At 44.4% G+C, this 18,935-nt stretch overlaps 1 long non-coding RNA gene across 3 annotated transcripts in view; it reads left to right on the top strand.

Moving 5' to 3' along the window:
* Positions 1 to 14,697: 14,697 nt before the first annotated feature.
* The window catches only part of LOC147618715 (uncharacterized), a 69,486-nt gene continuing 65,248 nt past the window's right edge, over positions 14,698 to 18,935 (top strand). The window contains exons 1-2 of one of the 3 annotated variants that reach the window (XR_015261948.1): positions 14,698 to 14,962; positions 15,089 to 15,192. This is a non-coding gene — a long non-coding RNA (uncharacterized LOC147618715). The remainder of the gene's footprint in view (positions 14,963 to 15,088; positions 15,193 to 18,935) is intronic. The other 2 variants (XR_015261950.1, XR_015261949.1) reach the window with 2 other exon arrangements.

Raw genomic sequence — 18,935 nt, 5'->3', positions numbered from 1 at the left:
TGTTACTATTTGCACATGCACACATATTTTGCATGTTTGAAATTGTTTTCGCATGACTTGTATTTTTGTGTTTGCCTGCTTGACGTGTTACTTACTGAGCGGGGACGCCTGCCAGTGAGTCGTGAAGTCTGTTCTGTATACTGACGAGCTTAAGTGCATGTGAACAGGTGGTAAGTATATGGTACATGTTGTTTTTATTATTTTATTTCTAACCTTTAGTTTTATAAGGTTAAGTGTTCACATTCACTTAAATGTGGGCACCACTTTGGGCACCCACTTAGGGGCCAAGGTGGGGAGCCCCACTTAAGTGAGTGTGGGGGTGGGCATGGTCACCTACCGACACTCCTCACCCACATGCAAGCGTAGAGAAAACTCCACTCTAATTTTTATAAAAGAAAACCTTCCCTTTCAAGCGTGGGCATGATTCGCTTCCACCTTACGTGAGACAACCGGCGACTCTCTTTCTGGCACAAGCTTTCATTCAGGCAGCTGCTTTTGTACCGGCGGCTGCTTCTGTACCCTCTGCTGATGGCTGCGCCTGCCTCTCTTCAGGCGGCTGATTATTGTTGCAGGTGGCTGCGCCTACACCATCTCCCCCTACAGGACAGGCTGCGCATACCTCATCAGGCTGCAGCCTTAGGCGCCTGTGTACAGCAGCCAGGCGTCGTTTTTTTTCTCACAGGCGGCTGTGTGCACCTCAGCCCCTTCAGTAGGCGGCTGTCACCTCCAAAAGGCTGCAGTGCTGCGCTGCCTCCTCTCCTGCAGGCGGCTGCTTCTACTCCCATACAGGCAACTACACCCTCTGCAGGCTGCGCCTGTTTTACCTGCAGGGCTGCCCACCATCCTCATAAGTGGCTGCCCTTTTCTCTTGCAGGCAGCTGTGGGTGTACACTCTCTTCATAACAGGCTACTCCTCCACACCATCTTCTTCCCACGCTGCAGTCGGGTATCTTCTCCCTTGCAAGTGGGTACTCCTCCTCTCACAGCAGGCGGCTGTGGACTTTTGCGGTGGTACTTGTCTTGATGGTTCTCCACGAGGTGACTGTGTCTTCAACAAGGTGTTATATCTTCTAAGGCTACCTCTCTGTTTTCTACTTTGAAAGAGGTGGCACATCTTCTCCACTGGCGTCTACAAGGGGACTTCGCATCTCCTGGGTGGCTTCATCATACCACGGGTATTGGTTCTCTATCAGCTATCCACAAGTAAGTGAATTTCAGATTTAAGTAAAGTATTTTGTGTTTAAATCTAGTAAGGGATTCCCGACTCCCTATACGGCCAACACCCGTTCAGTGCCGGGTTGTCCAAGCTTTATTGGAGAACCTCGGTCCAAAGGTGCTGAGATCGGGAGAGCCAGGCGTTAGTACGAGAGCGCCTGTTTGTGTGTGGTCTCGGAACACTAGTGAGGCGCTCTCCGCGGAGTCCAGTGAAAGCACAGGACCGTAGAGATTGGACCACGCTAGTGGTCATTCTGCTTCGAGCATATTTGTTTGGTACTGTTTTCATATGTACATGGACATCATGTGGTTCTTGGAACCCATGGAGCATTGTATTTATTAAATACTCCCAATAAATATATCATATATTGAGGGGGGGGTCGGCCCGTTCCGGCCCCAGTGCTGGTGTCCATCTTTCCATTTCAATTCATTTTCAATTTCAAGTTGTATTAAGTTGTCCATTTCAAATTTGTGGTTTTAAAGTTGTGCTATTAAGCGTGTGGGTGTCCAACGGAGTCTTCTCACTTGACGGGATCGGTTTCATTGGTATTAGAGCACGGTTGTTTCCCTCTTCCTAGTGGGAAAGCGAACCTGTGTACTGGACATCCTGCTTTTAGCAAACTTAAAACACAATGGACAGCCAAGGCAACCTTTTGGAAGTGTCAAATTCGAGGGGTCCATCTAGTGCCTCTCGTGGGTCTGATGCCCTGCGAGGTAGACACAAGCCCCTTGAAAGGGTTATTGATAGTGAATCAAAGGGTCAACTGTCTCCAGGAAAGACAGTTATGCTTGAACAAGAGCCTGATGCTATGAGGGCTGAAATGGAACATATGAGAAAACTTTTGCAGGCTCAAGAGCAAGAGTTAAAGTTTTTGCATGAAGATCCCCATGTGCAAAGTGCTATTGAAGCCAGGAAGGTTGATGCTATGGTAGATGTAACTTTCGAGTCCATGGCACGGGAAGTGGGCAAGAAACCAAGGGAGTTGGCACTTGCCTACGTCCTCCGCAAAGGTGATATTAAAGAGGGGGATGACGGAGAGCTGAAATTTAGAAATCCACCTCGTTTGAAGCATGGAGATCCCGCATCCCAAAGGCTGAAATCTTTTATGCAAAAGGAAGAGGTGACAGTCACCTCTCGACATGCATCTTCTCCACAAGGCACTAAGCTTGACAGATATATGTATGCTAGTGCTCATGGAGGGCATGAAAGTCACATGCATGCAAGACATGTATCTCATGGTGACTGGTCTGCTTCTAGAAAAATTTTGCCTTCTGAGTTGTCTCATGGAGAGAATGCAGGTAAGTCACATTCATCTGAGTTTCGAGTTCGTGGAGCACATGCCACCGTGCCTCGTGAAATTTCTATGATGGCCCATGGAGCCCATGCAGATAGGGCTACCCCGTTGGATAAGGGGAAAAGAAAAAGAGAAGACCATGAGCCTCATGCCAGGAAGCTCAAGGAATTCAAAGCAGGTGACAAATCTATTAAATTTGATGCTTTTCATGGTGAACATGATGCTTCTAAGGTGTTAGCATTTGTGGCACAGTTCGACATTGCTTTTAGCGATGAAGACTTCACAGAAAAGTCAAAGGTGTGCCATGCTAGCATGTTTTTGAAAGGGACTGCTGGTCATTGGTGGATCACTGAAAAGATCACCAAGGATCCCATCTCCACTTGGAAGGAATTTAAAGACAGATTCTATGCTCAGTTCTTGCCACCAAATGCAGAGCAAACTCTCACTCAAAAGTGGGACAGGCTGGAGCAAAGAGATAATGAAAGCGTGCAACAGTATGTTAACAAATTCTGGAAAGTGTTGCTGGAAGTGACTCCCTTTATGCAAATCACTGAGGATGAGTGAAAGAGGAAGTTTCGTTCTGGACTGCAACCAGCATATCGTTCGGGCATAGAATTGCACCCGAAACATACGTTGCAATAGCTTACAGCTTCTGCTCTTGCTACGGAGCAATTGGTGCTTAAGATTAAACAGGATCAAGGAGGTTCAAAGGGGAAGGACAAGGCTGTCCCAAATCAGCAAAAGGGTGGACAGCTACCTAAAAAGAACTTTCGGGAGTCCTACAAGGGTGGTAAAGCTGAAAATAACACATCTAAAGATCAGGGCCCAAGAAAGAACAAATTCGGCTTAATTCCGGAGCAAAGAGAGCAATATGCCAAGGATGGAAAATGCTTTTCTTGTGGTAGCAAAGACCACATGTTTCGACAATGCCCAGATCGCAAACCAAAGCACGAGGACAAGCACACCAAAGCTAATGTACATGCAGTTCCTGATGTGCAAGGAAATACAGGTCATGATGCAAAAGAGCGAATGGTTTGCAAGGCTTGGGGGCAAATCAAGGATCAGCCCGCACTCTTCATGTTTGATGATTGTGCAACTGACAACTTCATCTCTATGCAAATGGCAGCTGCATTGGGTATTGAGGTTGAAAACATGGGACCTCAGATTGAAGCCAAAGCTGCATTTATTGGACAAGAGGTGCAAGTTACCCCTTTGATAGGGAAGTTGCGCATCCATATCCAGGGCTACCTTGATAATGAGCATTTCCTAGTTGCTCCACTGAATGGATGTGATGTATTGTTGGGCAAGCCGTGGCACCATAGGCTTGAGCCCCGCAAGACTACAAGTCTAATATGATTTCTTTTATGCATAAAGGCCGCATGCATTTTATTGATGCTGGCAAAGAAGGGGCTTCCATCCCACTTGTATCACACATCCAAATTAATAAAGCAATGAAAAAGAGTCTTTCACCGTACTTGGTTTTTGTACGTGATGGCCTTGTGCCAAATCATCAAAATGTGGATGCTATGTCTAATGATAGGCTGAATTTTCTTTATGCATTCAACGACTGTTTTGCTGACTCATTGCCAGGTGAATTACCTCCCCAAAGGCCCGAAGATCACCGCATAGATCTTGTGCCAGGTAGTTCACCACCTAATAAACCCGCATATCGAGTGAGTGCTGCACAACAAGAAGAAATCATGAAGCAAGTAAACGAGCTTTTAGAGAAAGGTTTGGTTCAGCCCAGTTCCTCACCTTACTGCTCTCCTGTGCTTCTTGTTCAAAAGAAGGACGGATCATTCCGTATGTGTGTGGACTATAGAGCTTTGAACAAGCTTACCATCAAGAACAGATTCCCAATTCCACGTATTGATGATATCTTGGATAAGCTTGATGGCTCAGCTTGCTTTAGCAGACTCGATTTGAAGAGTGGTTATCACCAGATACGCGTGGTGCCACAAGATGTCCATAAGACTGCATTCAGGACAGCCTTCGGATTATATGAATTCTTGGTAATGCCTTTTGGTCTCACCAATGCTCCTGCTACTTTTAATCGTATGATGGATAGGATATTCCGACCCCATCGCAAGTTCACAGGAGTCTTCTTTGATTGTATCTTGGTTTTCTCCAAGAATGGGAACACAGAACTCATTTGGTCACAGTGTTCGAAGAGTTGCGGAAGCATAAACTTTTCGTCAATGCCAAGAAAAGTGAGTTTTTCCTTTTAGAGATTCATTATCTGGGACACATTGTATCCAAGCATGAAGTTACAATGGATCCTGCAAAGATAGAGACCATTCGTAATTGGACCGAATTGCAAAACGTACATCAAGTACGTAGTTTTATGGGATTATGTTCGTACTACAGGCGTTTCATAAGGCATTTTGCTATGATTGCCACTCCTCTACATGATCTCACGAAGAAGAAAACTGCTTTCAAATGGACTTCGAAGGAACAGGATGCTTTCTTGCAGCTCAAGCATACGATCATATGTGGTCCAGTATTGATTGTTCCTGACTTGCACAAGTCATTTGTCATTGAATGTGATGCTTGTGGTGATTGCATAGGAGCTGTCCTAAACCAAGAAGGGCATGCAGTTGCATACGAGAGCCGTCGTTTGCATGATGCTGAGCTTCATATGGATATCTATGAGAAAGAGCTCTTGGCTGTAATTCACGCCTTAAAGATATGGAAACATTACCTTCTTGGGGCTGAATTTGTAGTCAAGACAGATCATCAAAGCTTGAGATACTTTCCATCTCAAACCAAGCTCTCAGAGAAGCAGATGAGAATGGCAAACTTTCTTTCCATGTTTCATTTTCAGATTGTGCATACTCCAAGAAAGAAAAATGTGGTGGCCGATGCATTATCCAGGAGGCCTTATGTTGCTGCAGTCTCAGTGGCCTCTCATGGCGACCTATCTGCTATGTGAGATTTGTATCTTGGATGCTGATTTTTGCCATATATGGATTGATTTGATGGCTGGTCATTCACATGCCTCTTATGTTATCAACGAGGGTTATCTTATGAAGGATAATTGCCTATGTGTGGTGAAGGATTTGCGTCCTAAGGTTATGGACGAATGTCACGCTCCACCATATGCTGGTCATAGAGGTATTATGCCTACTACACGCATGATTCAGAGGTATTTCTTTTGGCCGAGCATGCGTAAAGACATTGAGGCTTTTGTACGTGCATGTATTACTTGCCAAAAGGTGAAATTTGACAGGCAAAAGCCTCTAGGTTTGCTTCAGCCATTGCCTATTCCCTCGCAACCTTGGGAAAGCATTACTGTGGATTTTATTATGGACTTGCCTAGATCCCAGCATGGGAATGATGCTATTTGGACTATTGTGGACCGGTTTAGCAAGCAAGCTCATTTCTTGCCCGTCAAGAAAACCATCAAAGCTGATCATATGGTAAAGCTTTTTCTTCCTAATATTTTCAAGCATCATGGTATGCCTAAATCCATTGTTGGGGATAGAGATCCCAGGACTACAAGCCTATTTTGGAGGGCTTTGTTTGATAATATGGGTACTAAACTTGAGTTTTCATCAGCTTATCATCCCCAAACGGATGGCCAAAGTGAAGCTGCAAATTCAGCTGTGTTGGATTTGTTGAAATGTTATGTGGCAGATCAAAAGACTGCATGGGAGAAGTATCTTCCACTTGTTGAGTTTGCCTACAACAATACGATCCATGCTTCCACGGGCAAGGCTCCGTTTGAGATTATTTATGGCAGAGTGGTATTGCCACCCATCCTTCGTACAAAGGATGAGATTTTTGCAGCTGATGAATATGTTCGTGACTTGGATGTTGCCTTTGGTCAGGTGCGGACAGCCATTGCAAGATCTCAGGATAAGCATAAAATGGCTACTGACAAGCAGAGAAGGGACATGGAAGTCAAAGAAGGTGATTGGGTATTGCTGAAATTCGAGAAGGCTAGGCTTCGGAAGAGGCTAGGACGAGAAGGATCATATCCTAAGCTTTCTCCTCGCTATTATGGACCCTTCAAGGTGATTCAGAAGATCAATGAAGTGTCATACAGGCTTGCTTTACCTAGTCACTGGAAGATTCACAATGCTTTTCATGTGAGTCTATTTCGGAAATATGTGGGACCAGATCCTGATGAGCCTGTCACAGAAGATCCCCCAGAGATCGAAGAGCTTGAGGAGATCCTCCAGCCAGAACAGATTGTTTTTCACAAGGAGAGAAAGCTACCTGCAGGAAAGCTTTCTAGGAGATACCTTGTGAAGTTTAAGAATTATTTGCCTATTGATGCCAAGTGGGTAAATGAGGATTATTTTGTTGATTACCCACAGTTGTTACAAGCATATCTTGAGGCTTTTCAGTTGAGGTCAACTCTTTAGAAGCCCGGGGGGATGTCACCAATTGGCCAACCATTTGGTCCATCTCCAGTTTTCGCGTCTCGTTCACTTGAGGCCAGGCCGGTGTCTCATGTGAAGAGGCCAGTATTTTGCTGACATGGACGGGAGCCAGACTGGTGCAACCCGTGTGTTAGCAGGATGGTGTCGTATGGACGGGAGCCAGAATGTTGCCACCCGTGTATGACCTGGACTGTGCTCGACCCATGGGATTGTCACGCCATGGAAGAGCCAGTATTCGTGCCGTGTTTTGCCTATGGGACTGTCACACCATAGGGAGACTCGTGCCTGGAACTGTGTCTTGCCTATGGGACTGTCACTCCATAGGAAGACCAGGTTTTTATGTTTTTATGACGTGCCAGTTTTGTGCCGACAGATATTTTGTACTTGTTCCATGAACGGGAGATATGTCCATGTTACTATTTGCACATGCACACATATTTTGCATGTTTGAAATTGTTTTCGCATGACTTGTATTTTTGTGTTTGCCTGCTTGACGTGTTACTTACTGAGCGGGGACGCCTGCCAGTGAGTCGTGAAGTCTGTTCTGTATACTGACGAGCTTTAGTGCATGTGAACAGGTGGTAAGTATATGGTACATGTTGTTTTTATTATTTTATTTCTAACCTTTAGTTTTATAAGGTTAAGTGTTCACATTCACTTAAATGTGGGCACCACTTTGGGCACCCACTTAGGGGCCAAGGTGGGGAGCCCCACTTAAGTGAGTGTGGGGGTGGGCATGGTCACCTACCCACACTCCTCACCCACATGCAAGCGTAGAGAAAACTCCACTCTAATTTTTATAAAAGAAAACCTTCCCTTTCAAGCGTGGGCATGATTCGCTTCCACCTTACGTGAGACAACCGGCGACTCTCTTTCTGGCGCAAGCTTTCATTCAGGCGGCTGCTTCTGTACCCTCTGCTGCTGGCTGCGCCTGCCTCTCTTCAGGCGGCTGATTATTGTTGCAGGTGGCCACGCCTACACCATCTCCCCCTACAGGACAGGCTGCGCATACCTCATCAGGCTGCAGCCTCAGGCGCCTGTGTACAGCAGCCAGGCGTCGTTTTTTTTCTCACAGGCGGCTGTGTGCACCTCAGCCCCTTCAGTAGTCACCTCCAAAAGGCTGCACTGCTGCGCTGCCTCCTCTCTTGCAGGCGGCTGCTTCTACTCCCATACAGGCAACTACACCCTCTGCAGGCTGCGCCTGTTTTACCTGCAGGGCTGCCCACCATCCTCATAAGTGGCTGCCCTTTTCTCTTGCAGGCAGCTGTGGGTGTACACTCTCTTCATAACAGGCTGCTCCTCCACACCATCTTCTTCCCACGCTGCAGTCGGGTATCTTCTCCCTTGCAAGTGGGTACTCCTCCTCTCACAGCAGGCGGCTGTGGACTTTTGCGGTGGTACTTGTCTTGATGGTTCTCCACGAGGTGACTGTGTCTTCAACAAGGTGTTATATCTTCTAAGGCTACCTCTCTGTTTTCTGCTTTGAAAGAGGTGGCACATCTTCTCCACTGGCGTCTACAAGGGGACTTCGCATCTCCTGGGTGGCTTCATCGTACCACGGGTATTGGTTCTCTATCAGCTATCCACAAGTAAGTGAACTTCAGATTTAAGTAAAGTATTTTGTGTTTAAATCTGGTAAGGGATTCCCGACTCCCTATACGGCCAACACCCGTTCTGTGCCGGGTTGTCCCAGCTTTATTGGAGAACCTCGGTCCAAAGGTGCTGAGATCGGGAGAGCCAGGTGTTAGTACGAGAGCGCCTATTTGTGTGTGGTCTCGGAACACCAGTGAGGCGCTCTCCGCGGAGTCCAGTGAAAGCACAGGACCGTAGAGACTGGACCACGCTAGTGGTCATTCTGCTTCGAGCATATTTGTTTGGTACTGTTTTCATATGTACATGGACATCATCTGGTTCTTGGAACCCATGGAGCATTGTATTTATTAAATACTACCAATAAATATATCATATATTGAGGGGGGGGTCGGCCCGTTCCGGCCCCAGTGCTGGTGTCCATCTTTCCATTTCAATTCATTTTCAATTTCAACTTGTATTAAGTTGTCCATTTCAAATTTGTGGTTTTAAAGTTGTGCTATTAAGCGTGTGGGTGTCCAACGGAGTCTTCCCACTTGACGGGATCGGTTTCAATTCGACTCGATGCATCTGCAACCCTATTCAAACTACCCTTTCGATACCCGATCTCCATGTCAAAAATCTTCTATCAACTCTGCCCATCGCACCTTCTTCCCCCTTTACTTAGGTCTATCACAAAAATGCTTGATCGAGTCATGGTTGCTCAAAACAACAAATTTGGATCCATACAAATAATGTCTCCAAATTTTCAATGCGTGAATGATCGCATATAATTCTTTCTCCCTAGTATGCCATCTGATCTGGGTATCATCAAGATTCTTGCTTTCAAAAGCCGCAGGTCGGCCTTCTTGGAATAAGGTGGTCCCTATCGCATAATCATTGGCCTGTGTTTCAACCACGAATGGTGATTGTTGGACTTTTGCCCACATGCTTTGAGAAGGTTAGAAAGGGGAACGATCGTGTCAATACTCTCTCACTGACTTCTTAAGAAAGGCATCGAATCCTAAAAATGAGCGAACTTGTTCGACAATCTGAGATATTAGCCAATCTAAAATCTGTTGGATCAACACAAGATCTATGCTTATCCCATCTCTGGAAATCCGATGACCTGGGTATGTGATTTCTTTCACACCTAGAGATTCTTGCATGCAGTCGTTCATGCCTTAGAATCCCCAAGATGTACTTGAGGTGCTCTACATGCTTCTCCAAAGGATGGCTATATATCAAAATATCGTATAAGAATACCACAATAAATTTTCCCAAACAATCTTAAAAGAGATAGCTCATCATCTGCTGAAAAGTAGCAACATCATTCGTGAGCCCAAAAGGTAATACGAGAAACTTGTAATGACCATATTTGGCTCGAAAACGTGTCTTAAAGACATCTTCCTCGGCTATCTTGATCTGATGATAACCCGTACGAAGATTAATCTTCGTAAAATAATTGGCTCCTTGGAGCCTATTTGGCAGATCGCCCGCTCTAGGAAGGGGGTATCTATTCTTAATTGTAGCTTTGTTCAACTTTTATAGTTGACACACATCCTCCAAGTTTCTTCTTTTTTATACTTCAAAAGCACTAGAGCTCCTCAAGGGTAAGTTATTTTGACAACTGTCATGTAATCTCATCCTCTTCTAGCTAGCTTATCCCGTGAGGTGCATACTTACAGGCTGAATTTCGTGGAATCAAACCAATCCTATGGTCAACCGACCGACTGGGCAGTAAACCATGAGGTAACTTTGCAGGAAAAACATTAGTGGATTGTGCCTTGATGTTTTCTAACTCACATGTCTCCCAAACATCTAACTTAATAGATTTAAAATCAGAAGTAACATCGGATGAAAGAGGATTAAGAACACATTGAAACACTTCGTAATCAAAATACGAACTCTGTAGTATATTATGAAGTTCTGTAGAGTTTACAAGAGCAGAGGGTGGGACTCCAAAATCACGCTTGAGACAAACTCGAGTATGATCTTTCTAGTTTACATGGACGTCATGGTTATGAAACCATTCTTTACCTATAATAATATTACCCTATCTAGATTCGTCAACAAGTGTAGCCATTTATATGGTAGTGATGTGTGGACGCATGCTAATAATGGGCCGAGCACTTTTTCCCTCTTTAGGAGGTTCTTTTCCCCAAGCGTATGTACGGCATATGTACGACGTATGTACTCTTATGAGTGTGTAAGTGGCCTTATCATGTCACTTCTGTAACTTGGTTGAACACAATGCTATTCAATACACTTAAATACACTAAGATTTGATGGACACTTGCTTAATACAAGAAGTAATTTGCTGAATTGACAAGAGACACACAATGAGCCGGAACGGCCGACCCCTCCCTCAAATAAAGTATATTGATCTTGGGAGAATCAAGTACATAGTGTCATGGGCATTTCTGACTAGATTTCCATACCAATGCATATGAATACAGTATTGCAAACAAGTGGTTGTCGATGTAGACTTGCAACCCACACTACCCTCTCAAGTGCCCATGTTCCCTACCATCTGCTCTCTATTGTTCCACCAACACATGGTAGCAACAATCTACAAGAGAGCACGTAGGACAAGAGAACACTACAGAGGGTATGTGATCTTGTAATCCGGTTCCTCCCTCCTGCGGCTTGCTTCCGTATTTAAGCATTAAAGCTTACCAATTGCAAGTAGAGTCAATGACAGCGGAAGTCTTCGCGATGGAAGTCCTTGGAGTGAAGAGATCTTCGATTTGTCGCATTTCTTTGCGACAAAAGTCTTCAAGAGGATGAAGGGAACCTTGGGAAAGCTTCCCCTATGGTTCAACTTGAGAAAGGAGGACTGAAATTAGGGTTTTCAGCAAAAAGACCAGAAATTACAGCAATAAAGATAGCTGTTTTGTAGGAGAGTGATTAGCATCCGGAATCACTCTTGGAAGCTTGAGAAACACCTTAGTAAGCTTGGAAATGGAGTTGGAAAGGAGAAAGTGCAGAAAATGCAGCCCAATAGCCCTCATGAAGGAGGCGCCCATCTTTAGAGAGAGGAGGAAGAGTGATGTGGTGAGTTGTCCAGGGTAGGTGGCAGGCTCCCTTTGTACAAAGGGGATAAGGTCTGGGCGGTGGACATTGGGTTATGTCCACCTCTCGACATCAGTGTGTGTGAACACCGGGTTGGTCATAATTTATAAGTGAGTTTTGGTCGCCCAAAACTTAATGAAGTGTGTACACACTCACTTATAAATTAGTGCTAACTCCTAAGGCCAGGTTTATGACCAATACTTACCACCTGTCACATGCCACATAACCATGTCAGCAGACAGTTTCACACGCACGGTTAGCGGTCGGGCGTCTCCTTACCCGGAACTACACATTGGTCAAGCAAGCATGAAAACAGCATGCAATTTCAATTGCAAGCAAGCACATAAAGATGCTATGCAATGTAGCATTGGTATGGACAATCCCCGTTCATGAGACTATACCAAAATAGACGTGCTCCAGGCAAGTACACGAGGTACCAGACCCAATGGAACACCAATCCACCAAGCATTTTCGGGCATGTACACAAAGGCACAAGTCCCAACGGAAAGCCAAGTCCACAGTATCACATGAGTGGCATCAATCCTCGGCATAAACAACTACCATGGACACCAGTCCAATGTACATACATGATAAGAAAGCACGGGTGGACCAATTGGGTGGCCAAATGGTGACATCCCTCTCGGCTTCTAAACAGTTGTCCGCAATTGAAAAGCATCCAAATATGTCTGAAGCACATGCGGGCAATCTTTGAAGAACTCTTCATCTACCCATTCAGCATCAATGGAAAGATAGTTCTTAAACTTCACAAACCTGACAACTTTGCCTGCAGCAAGCTTGCGTTCCTTGTGATACACAATTTGCTCTGGCTGCAAGATCTCCTCAAGCTCATCCACTTCTCTGGTGGATCCGTTTCACTGGGCTCCGGCCCTACATACTTGCGCAGGAGACTCACATGAAAAGCGTTGTGTATGTTCCAATGACTAGGTAATGCCAATTTGAAAGCCACTTCATTGATCTTCTCGATCACCTAAAAAGGCCCATAGTACGTGGTTGCAAGCTTAGGATATGCACCCTCTTTGCTAGGCCTCTTTGCAAGTCTTGCTTTCTCAAATTTCAGCAATACCCAATCATTCTCTTTAACACCCAATTGCCTTCTATGCTTGTCGGCAGCCTTTTTATGCTTGTCTTGTGACCTTGCAATGGCTGTCCGCACCTGAGCAAAGCAATATACAAGTCTCTTACATACTCATCAGCTACAAATATCTCATCCTTTGTGCGAAGGATGGGTGGCAAAACCACCTTACCATAAACAATGTCAAACGTGGCCTTTCCCGTAGATGCATGCACCGTGTTATTGTATGCAAATTCCACAAGCGGTAAGTACTTCTCCCAAGAAGACTTCTGATCTGTTACATAACATTTCAAGAAATCCAACACGACTGAATATTTGCAACCTCACTTTGTCCATCTATTTGAGGGTGATAAGTTGATGAGAAGTCCGATTTGGTGCCCATATTATCAAATAAGGCCCGCAAAAGAGACTTGTAGTCCTGGGATCTCTATCAAAGGAGAATGGTATCATCCTCTTCACCAGCATTAATTACATGCTCTCGGCCTTTATGCATGAATGATCCTGTTGGTCTTGTAAGCCTTGCACGGATCAATACGTGTATGCCAAGGCTTTCCAAGTAATACATCATAGCCATTCAAAGGCGCCACAAGAAAATCCTCATGATCCACATAGCCTTGAATGTGTATGTGCAATTTGCCAAAAATAGGCATGACCTATACACTTCTCTACCAACAAAGGCAGCTCCTGCTTCAATTTGAGGACCCATGTCCTCCACCTCAATACCCAAAGCAGCTGCCATCTGTGTGGATATGAAATTCTTAGATGCACAATCATCAAACATGAACAAAGCGGGCTGATCCTTGAGCTGTCCCCAAGCTTTACATACAACTCTGTCTTTGCTATCATGTGAAGTGTTGTCCTGCACATCCGGAACCATATGCACATTAGGCTTTGATGCATTTGCATTATCACGCTTTTTCTTGTTTGGGCATGCCTTTGCAATATTCAAATTATGTGTTGGGCATGTTCAATTTTTGTAATTTGTGTTCTATGAATTACATTACATTAGAAAGAGGAAAACCACTAGGAAAAAAAAAAGGCCATCCACCTTTTTAGTAGGATTGGTTTCAGATAGTGTAGGCAATGTTTCATTTTGAGTGAACCTGGAGGTTCCTGCTCCTGTGCTCGCACTAGAAATTCTCCCAAAGATAGCGAGTAAAAGCTTTTTTTACAAAGTTCACAACACTATTCAGAGTTAGTGGGTAAATTTGGTGCCTGTTAGACCCTGTCACTTCCCATTTTAGATTGGTCCACCAATCATGTCGTACAAAGATTCTAGAAGTAGACTCAATTAACAGTTCCTGTTTCAAAAGAAAGACACTTTGTTGGGTACTAGTTGCTTGGTGGGACCCGATGCTCTGGGAATCAGAGGCAGTAGGATTTTAGGCACTACTCGCCTGATGAATACCAAAAGCGGGCAAAATCACTACCCAAACAACTCCAAATTCTTATACTAGATCAATCAATAGTGCCATGAACTTCATGAAACAAGTGTTGTTACACCCAGTCTCTCTTTGGTAGAAGCTCTAGTCTTAGAGCAAGAGTAGGATCATCAAGGTTCGCTCCAAGAACTCAGACACAATCTGATTCAATGCGTCTTTCAGAACCTCAATGCTACTCATGTAATTGATCCTGAATTGGGATTACCCCCCATTGGCCAGTGCTACCAAGTATAGCCACCTACCCAACAGCTAAGGGGGAAAGTTTCATTTGCCAAGCCTAGTAACCCAACTAATGCCCCAAGAGCGGGCAAATCAGAAGCATCACTGCAAAACAAATGCTGATAGTGCAAGTCAACTACCTCTTCAGCTACTATGGACATTTCTTCACTGTGAGACCAAGTTCAAGGTTCTAATCCGCTAGGAGGAGGAACAATAAATGTGGAGCCAAGCTAAGAACTCGCTCCAGAATTGATACGACAAACTAGGAATCTTCGGCAAACTCCCATTGATCCTCTTGCCGCTATAGGCTTAGAAACTTTGCATTAGGCATGCGAAAGAGCATCTATAGTTGGATCTCATGTAACCCAAGACATGTTGGGAATGGCAAGAGAAGTATAAAAGGGGGTTGCTATGAGTCACGACAATCAAGGACGAACTAATCACTAAGATCAGTGCTTTATATGTATATATTATATGAATACATATGATGCCTCTCGCTTGTCATTATCATTGGTGGCATTGGGTCGATCGCCTCCTCTAAAGACTCTTAGGTCCCTTGAATAGAAAGGCCTGAAGCTTTGTCTTCTCCATCGAAAATCCATGCGATTTAGAATCTTCATCTCCATCTTCTCGTTCTTACTCCTTGCTATCGAGATGACCATGCAGGTTCGAAATAAGGAAATCCATTTTTTTGAGGTTTTAATTAAAATTTCCCGTGTGTTATAGTGAATTACATTGTTTATGATAATTTTCTCTCGTTGATTGTTTTTTTTTTTTTTTTGGCGATGGCAGGAAGAAGCTAAGGTGTACATAGTCTACCTTCAAAGGCAGGATGGCGTCGCACCAGAAGCCCTTGAAGCATCTCACCTCCAAACCCTAAGCTCCGTTCTTGGCAGGTTGGTCTAACCCCAAAAAAATAATAAATAAATAAAATCAGAATTATCCTGAAATAAGTCCAGTGTCTTCTTTTAAGTAAATTTGGGGCTAATAATCTTTCCAAAAAACTTTGCAAATTCTGAGACTTGGATTACGTTTTCTTGGTGTGTATTATTTATTAATGTGTTTTAAAATGGAATTCTACATCCTAGTGTATTTCAACAAAAAAAACAAGAGGTTAACTTTTAGCGAGGAAGGGGTGTGTGTGTGGGGGGGGTGCGACAGAAATTCAAAAGGTATTTATAAAACCCCTTACTGCAGATGCTGGCCCTTTAAAATGACTTCTCTCTCTTGACAAAAGGTCTTCCCAGAATTGAATCTATCAATACCCCTTATGTGACTTTATTCATGTAAATTTATCTGAAAAAAAATGATTTTGTGAAGTTTCATATGAATCCATGTGCTATTCTTGTGGACCACCACTAGAATGTAAAATGGCTTGGGTTGAGGATATGCTAGTATGTCTTATCTGATTTTGATGGGGGTCATGCCATTTTGTTTAAAGCAAGTGTGCCCTAATGTGGTACACTCGTGTCTCGTTCTGGTTATGTGTCTCTTGGGCTTGGCACTATCCAATCCTTTGGACGAAAGATGTAAGGAGTTCTTGACATTGGCTTTGTTCTTCTTGCATCCTTTGTAGAGAGAGAGAGAGAGAGAGAGAGAGAGAGAGAGAGAGAGAAGGGGGAGGTCTATGAGACAATGGTATGGGGTCATGCCATTTTGTTTAAAGCAGGTGTGCCCTAATGTGGTACACTTGTGTCTCGTCCTAGTCATCTGTTTCTTGGGTTGGGTACTGTCCAATCCTTTGGACGAAAGATGTAAGGAGTTTTTGATGTTGGCTTTGTTCTTCTTGCATCCTTTGTAGAGAGAGAGAGAGAGAGAGAGAGAGAGAGAGAGAGAGAGGGGAGGTCTATGAGACAAAATGGTAATCTACATCAAAAGTACGGCGACCATGCACATTGGCATGAAAAGACAAGAAGAATTGAACACAAAATCGTACATGACTAGATATGTAGACTAATAGTGATGAATATAGAAAAAGAGGAGGTGAGCTAGTGGTGGAGACGTAAATGAGTGGGCAACATCTCCTATATATAAGTTTGTGGATGAGGTATGAGGGGTGTCCAAATCTTGGTGTCCTGTTGCTTGTTGCTGTGTTGACGGGAAATTCTTACTTGCATAGAAACTATGTTTTTCTAAAGGACTGTCTTACGTCACTCTTGACTCCTTTTGGAGGTTGTAAGCTCGAGGCCAAGGTCTCCAAAGTGCAGTAGAAACTCGAAGTTATATGGTTTACCTTGTGACATAGTGAGTGATAGGGACTCCAAGTTTATTGGAAACTTATGGCAGCTAGTCTTCCAGAAATTGGAGACCAAGCTGAGTTTGAGTTCCTCCGATCATCTTCAATCCAAAGGGCAGACGTAGAAGGTAAATAAGGTTTTGGTGGGTATGCTTCGTGCATGTCTCTAAGAGACCATCGGATTGGGAGAGGTACATCCCAATGGTTGAGTTTGCCCATAAGAGTGCTAAGCATCAGGCCACTAGTTAGAGCCCGTTTATGCTAATGTATGATTACCAACCTAGATCTCCCGTAGCTATGGGACTTAAGGGTATTCAGAATGATGCAGCTAGGGATTTCTTAGCAAATATGCAGGAGATGCTAGCCAAAGCTAGAGATTCTATCAGGAGTGCTCAAGACAGAGCATGGGTTTATGCTGATAGATAGTGTTTGCCAAGGGAGTTATCCGAGGGAATGCTGTGAATACCCAAGAGTTCAGAGACGTTACGGACGGGGAAGCTTGGAAAGTTATCTCCTAGGTACTATGGACCTTTCTGGATCCTTAAAAAGATGGGAGAGGTAGCCTATAGATTAGAACTGCCTCAGAATGTGAAAGTTCATCTAGTCTTTCATGTTAGTAGACTGAAAGAGATGTTGGGAGCTGAGGATAGCATTGTGACTCCTTGGGAGCTTGTTGAGGATGTCCTATGTTCCACATAAACCGGAAGTGGTGATGGATTTCAGGGAAAGGCAACTTAGAAATAAGTTGATCCTTGAGTAAAAATTAAGTGTCTAAGCAAGAAAACCAAGGAAGCTATGCTATAAACTAGAAACTCTCTCCCAAGTCGAGTCCTCCTCTACCTTATCTTTCCATAAGGACTTTTGGCAGAAACTGTAGAGTAGCTTCCGACCTCAGAAGGTATCCTTTTTCCCTTGGCTACTCGTTCACCAAAGTCTTATTGTGGGCACATGGTTGGCGACTGCAAGTAGACCAGCGAGATATTGTCGTTTTGGCAACCCTGAGGAGAGCTAGAGACTCTACCTTTGGGACTATCCCAAGGCCCAGCAAGTTTGGCAACACATCCTCTACCTATTCAGCTCCAAGCCAAGCATCGCTCGCCCAGTCACGTGGGGGGCGGTCGCCTAGGTTGCACAGGCAAGGGAGGCCCTTTTTACAAGGACAACAAGAGCAGTCTAGCACTGTGCCTATCCCACTTGTACATCTTGGTGACTATTGTAGTAGCAGCTCTGATTTGGCCTTGGACCCTAGAGTCCACACAGCTCAAGATGAGAGATGATGAGCGGCTTCGTAACATGGCACATCTTGCAGGCAGGTGCAGCGAGGCCATCGATGGCCAGCTCACTCCTAGAGCAGAGAGCATCATAGCCATTTGGGTCCATCTCATCCACACCCTCACAGGCTGCAATGAGTGCCTGGTTGGTAATTTGGATCACATGTGACGGCGGCGGCGGTAGGCGTTTCTGCATGCCTGGACTCCTAGATCCTTTCTTTCTAGGAAGGACGGCGGTGTTTCATGGCACTACAGCCCCCAGTGTGGCGGATGTAGCCTCCCTCCGATAGAGCGGCCATCCATGAAGGGAGCTCCCCCACCATTCATTTTGTACTTTTGACTATTTTTCAGCATGGTTGTATGCAACCTCTTGGCTGGTTTTTTTATTTACCTAATAGAAGGATCTTCTCTTGGGGGAAAAAAAACAAACTCACTCACGGTGAGAAATTCATATCCATTACCCCGGAAGGATGATCTCATGGATTGACCTCGGGGAGCTAAATACTTCACGAAGATCGATTTAAGATCAGGTAATCACCAGATTAGGATTAGATCTGAGGATGTCCCGAAAACCAGCTTTTGGACAAGGTATGGCCATTACAAGTTTTTTGGTCAGATTAAGCGGACGAATTAGACATTGGAAGATATGCTACGGGCTTATGTTTCTAGCAAGCAATTGGAGTGGTAAAGGTATCTTCCACAGTTAGAATTCGTGTACAATAGTAATCAGCATTCAAGTAAGGGATATAGCCCTTCTATGCTTATGTACAGTTTTCATAGGAGCAAGGCTTAAGGCTCACCTCCCAGCCATAGAGTCACTCTGGACTCACCCCCGAGTAGGAGGCCATCGCTACATCCTAGATAGAACTCACTATGTCACAACCATATCAACAATCTATTGTGCCAATTCAAGAGTTGTTATTGTTTTCCTTGGGATAAAAAACTTGCCATCTTTGTCAATTTGTCTACCACCACCCAAATGGCATCATGCCCTCTGCAAGTTTGTCGTAAACTGGTGATAAAGTCCATGGAAATACTTTCCCATTTACTACAAGTGATCCCCAGAGGATGTAGCAGTCCTCTATTCACTTGACATTGATGACACTTCACCACGTGGTCCTGGACTTCTACC

Source organism: Cibotium barometz, chromosome 34 (assembly GCF_041138505.1).
Source record: "Cibotium barometz isolate CiBa-2024 chromosome 34, ASM4113850v1, whole genome shotgun sequence".
NCBI classification, from domain to species: domain Eukaryota; kingdom Viridiplantae; phylum Streptophyta; class Polypodiopsida; order Cyatheales; family Cibotiaceae; genus Cibotium; species Cibotium barometz.
This window is presented reverse-complemented; position numbering and strand designations above follow the sequence as displayed.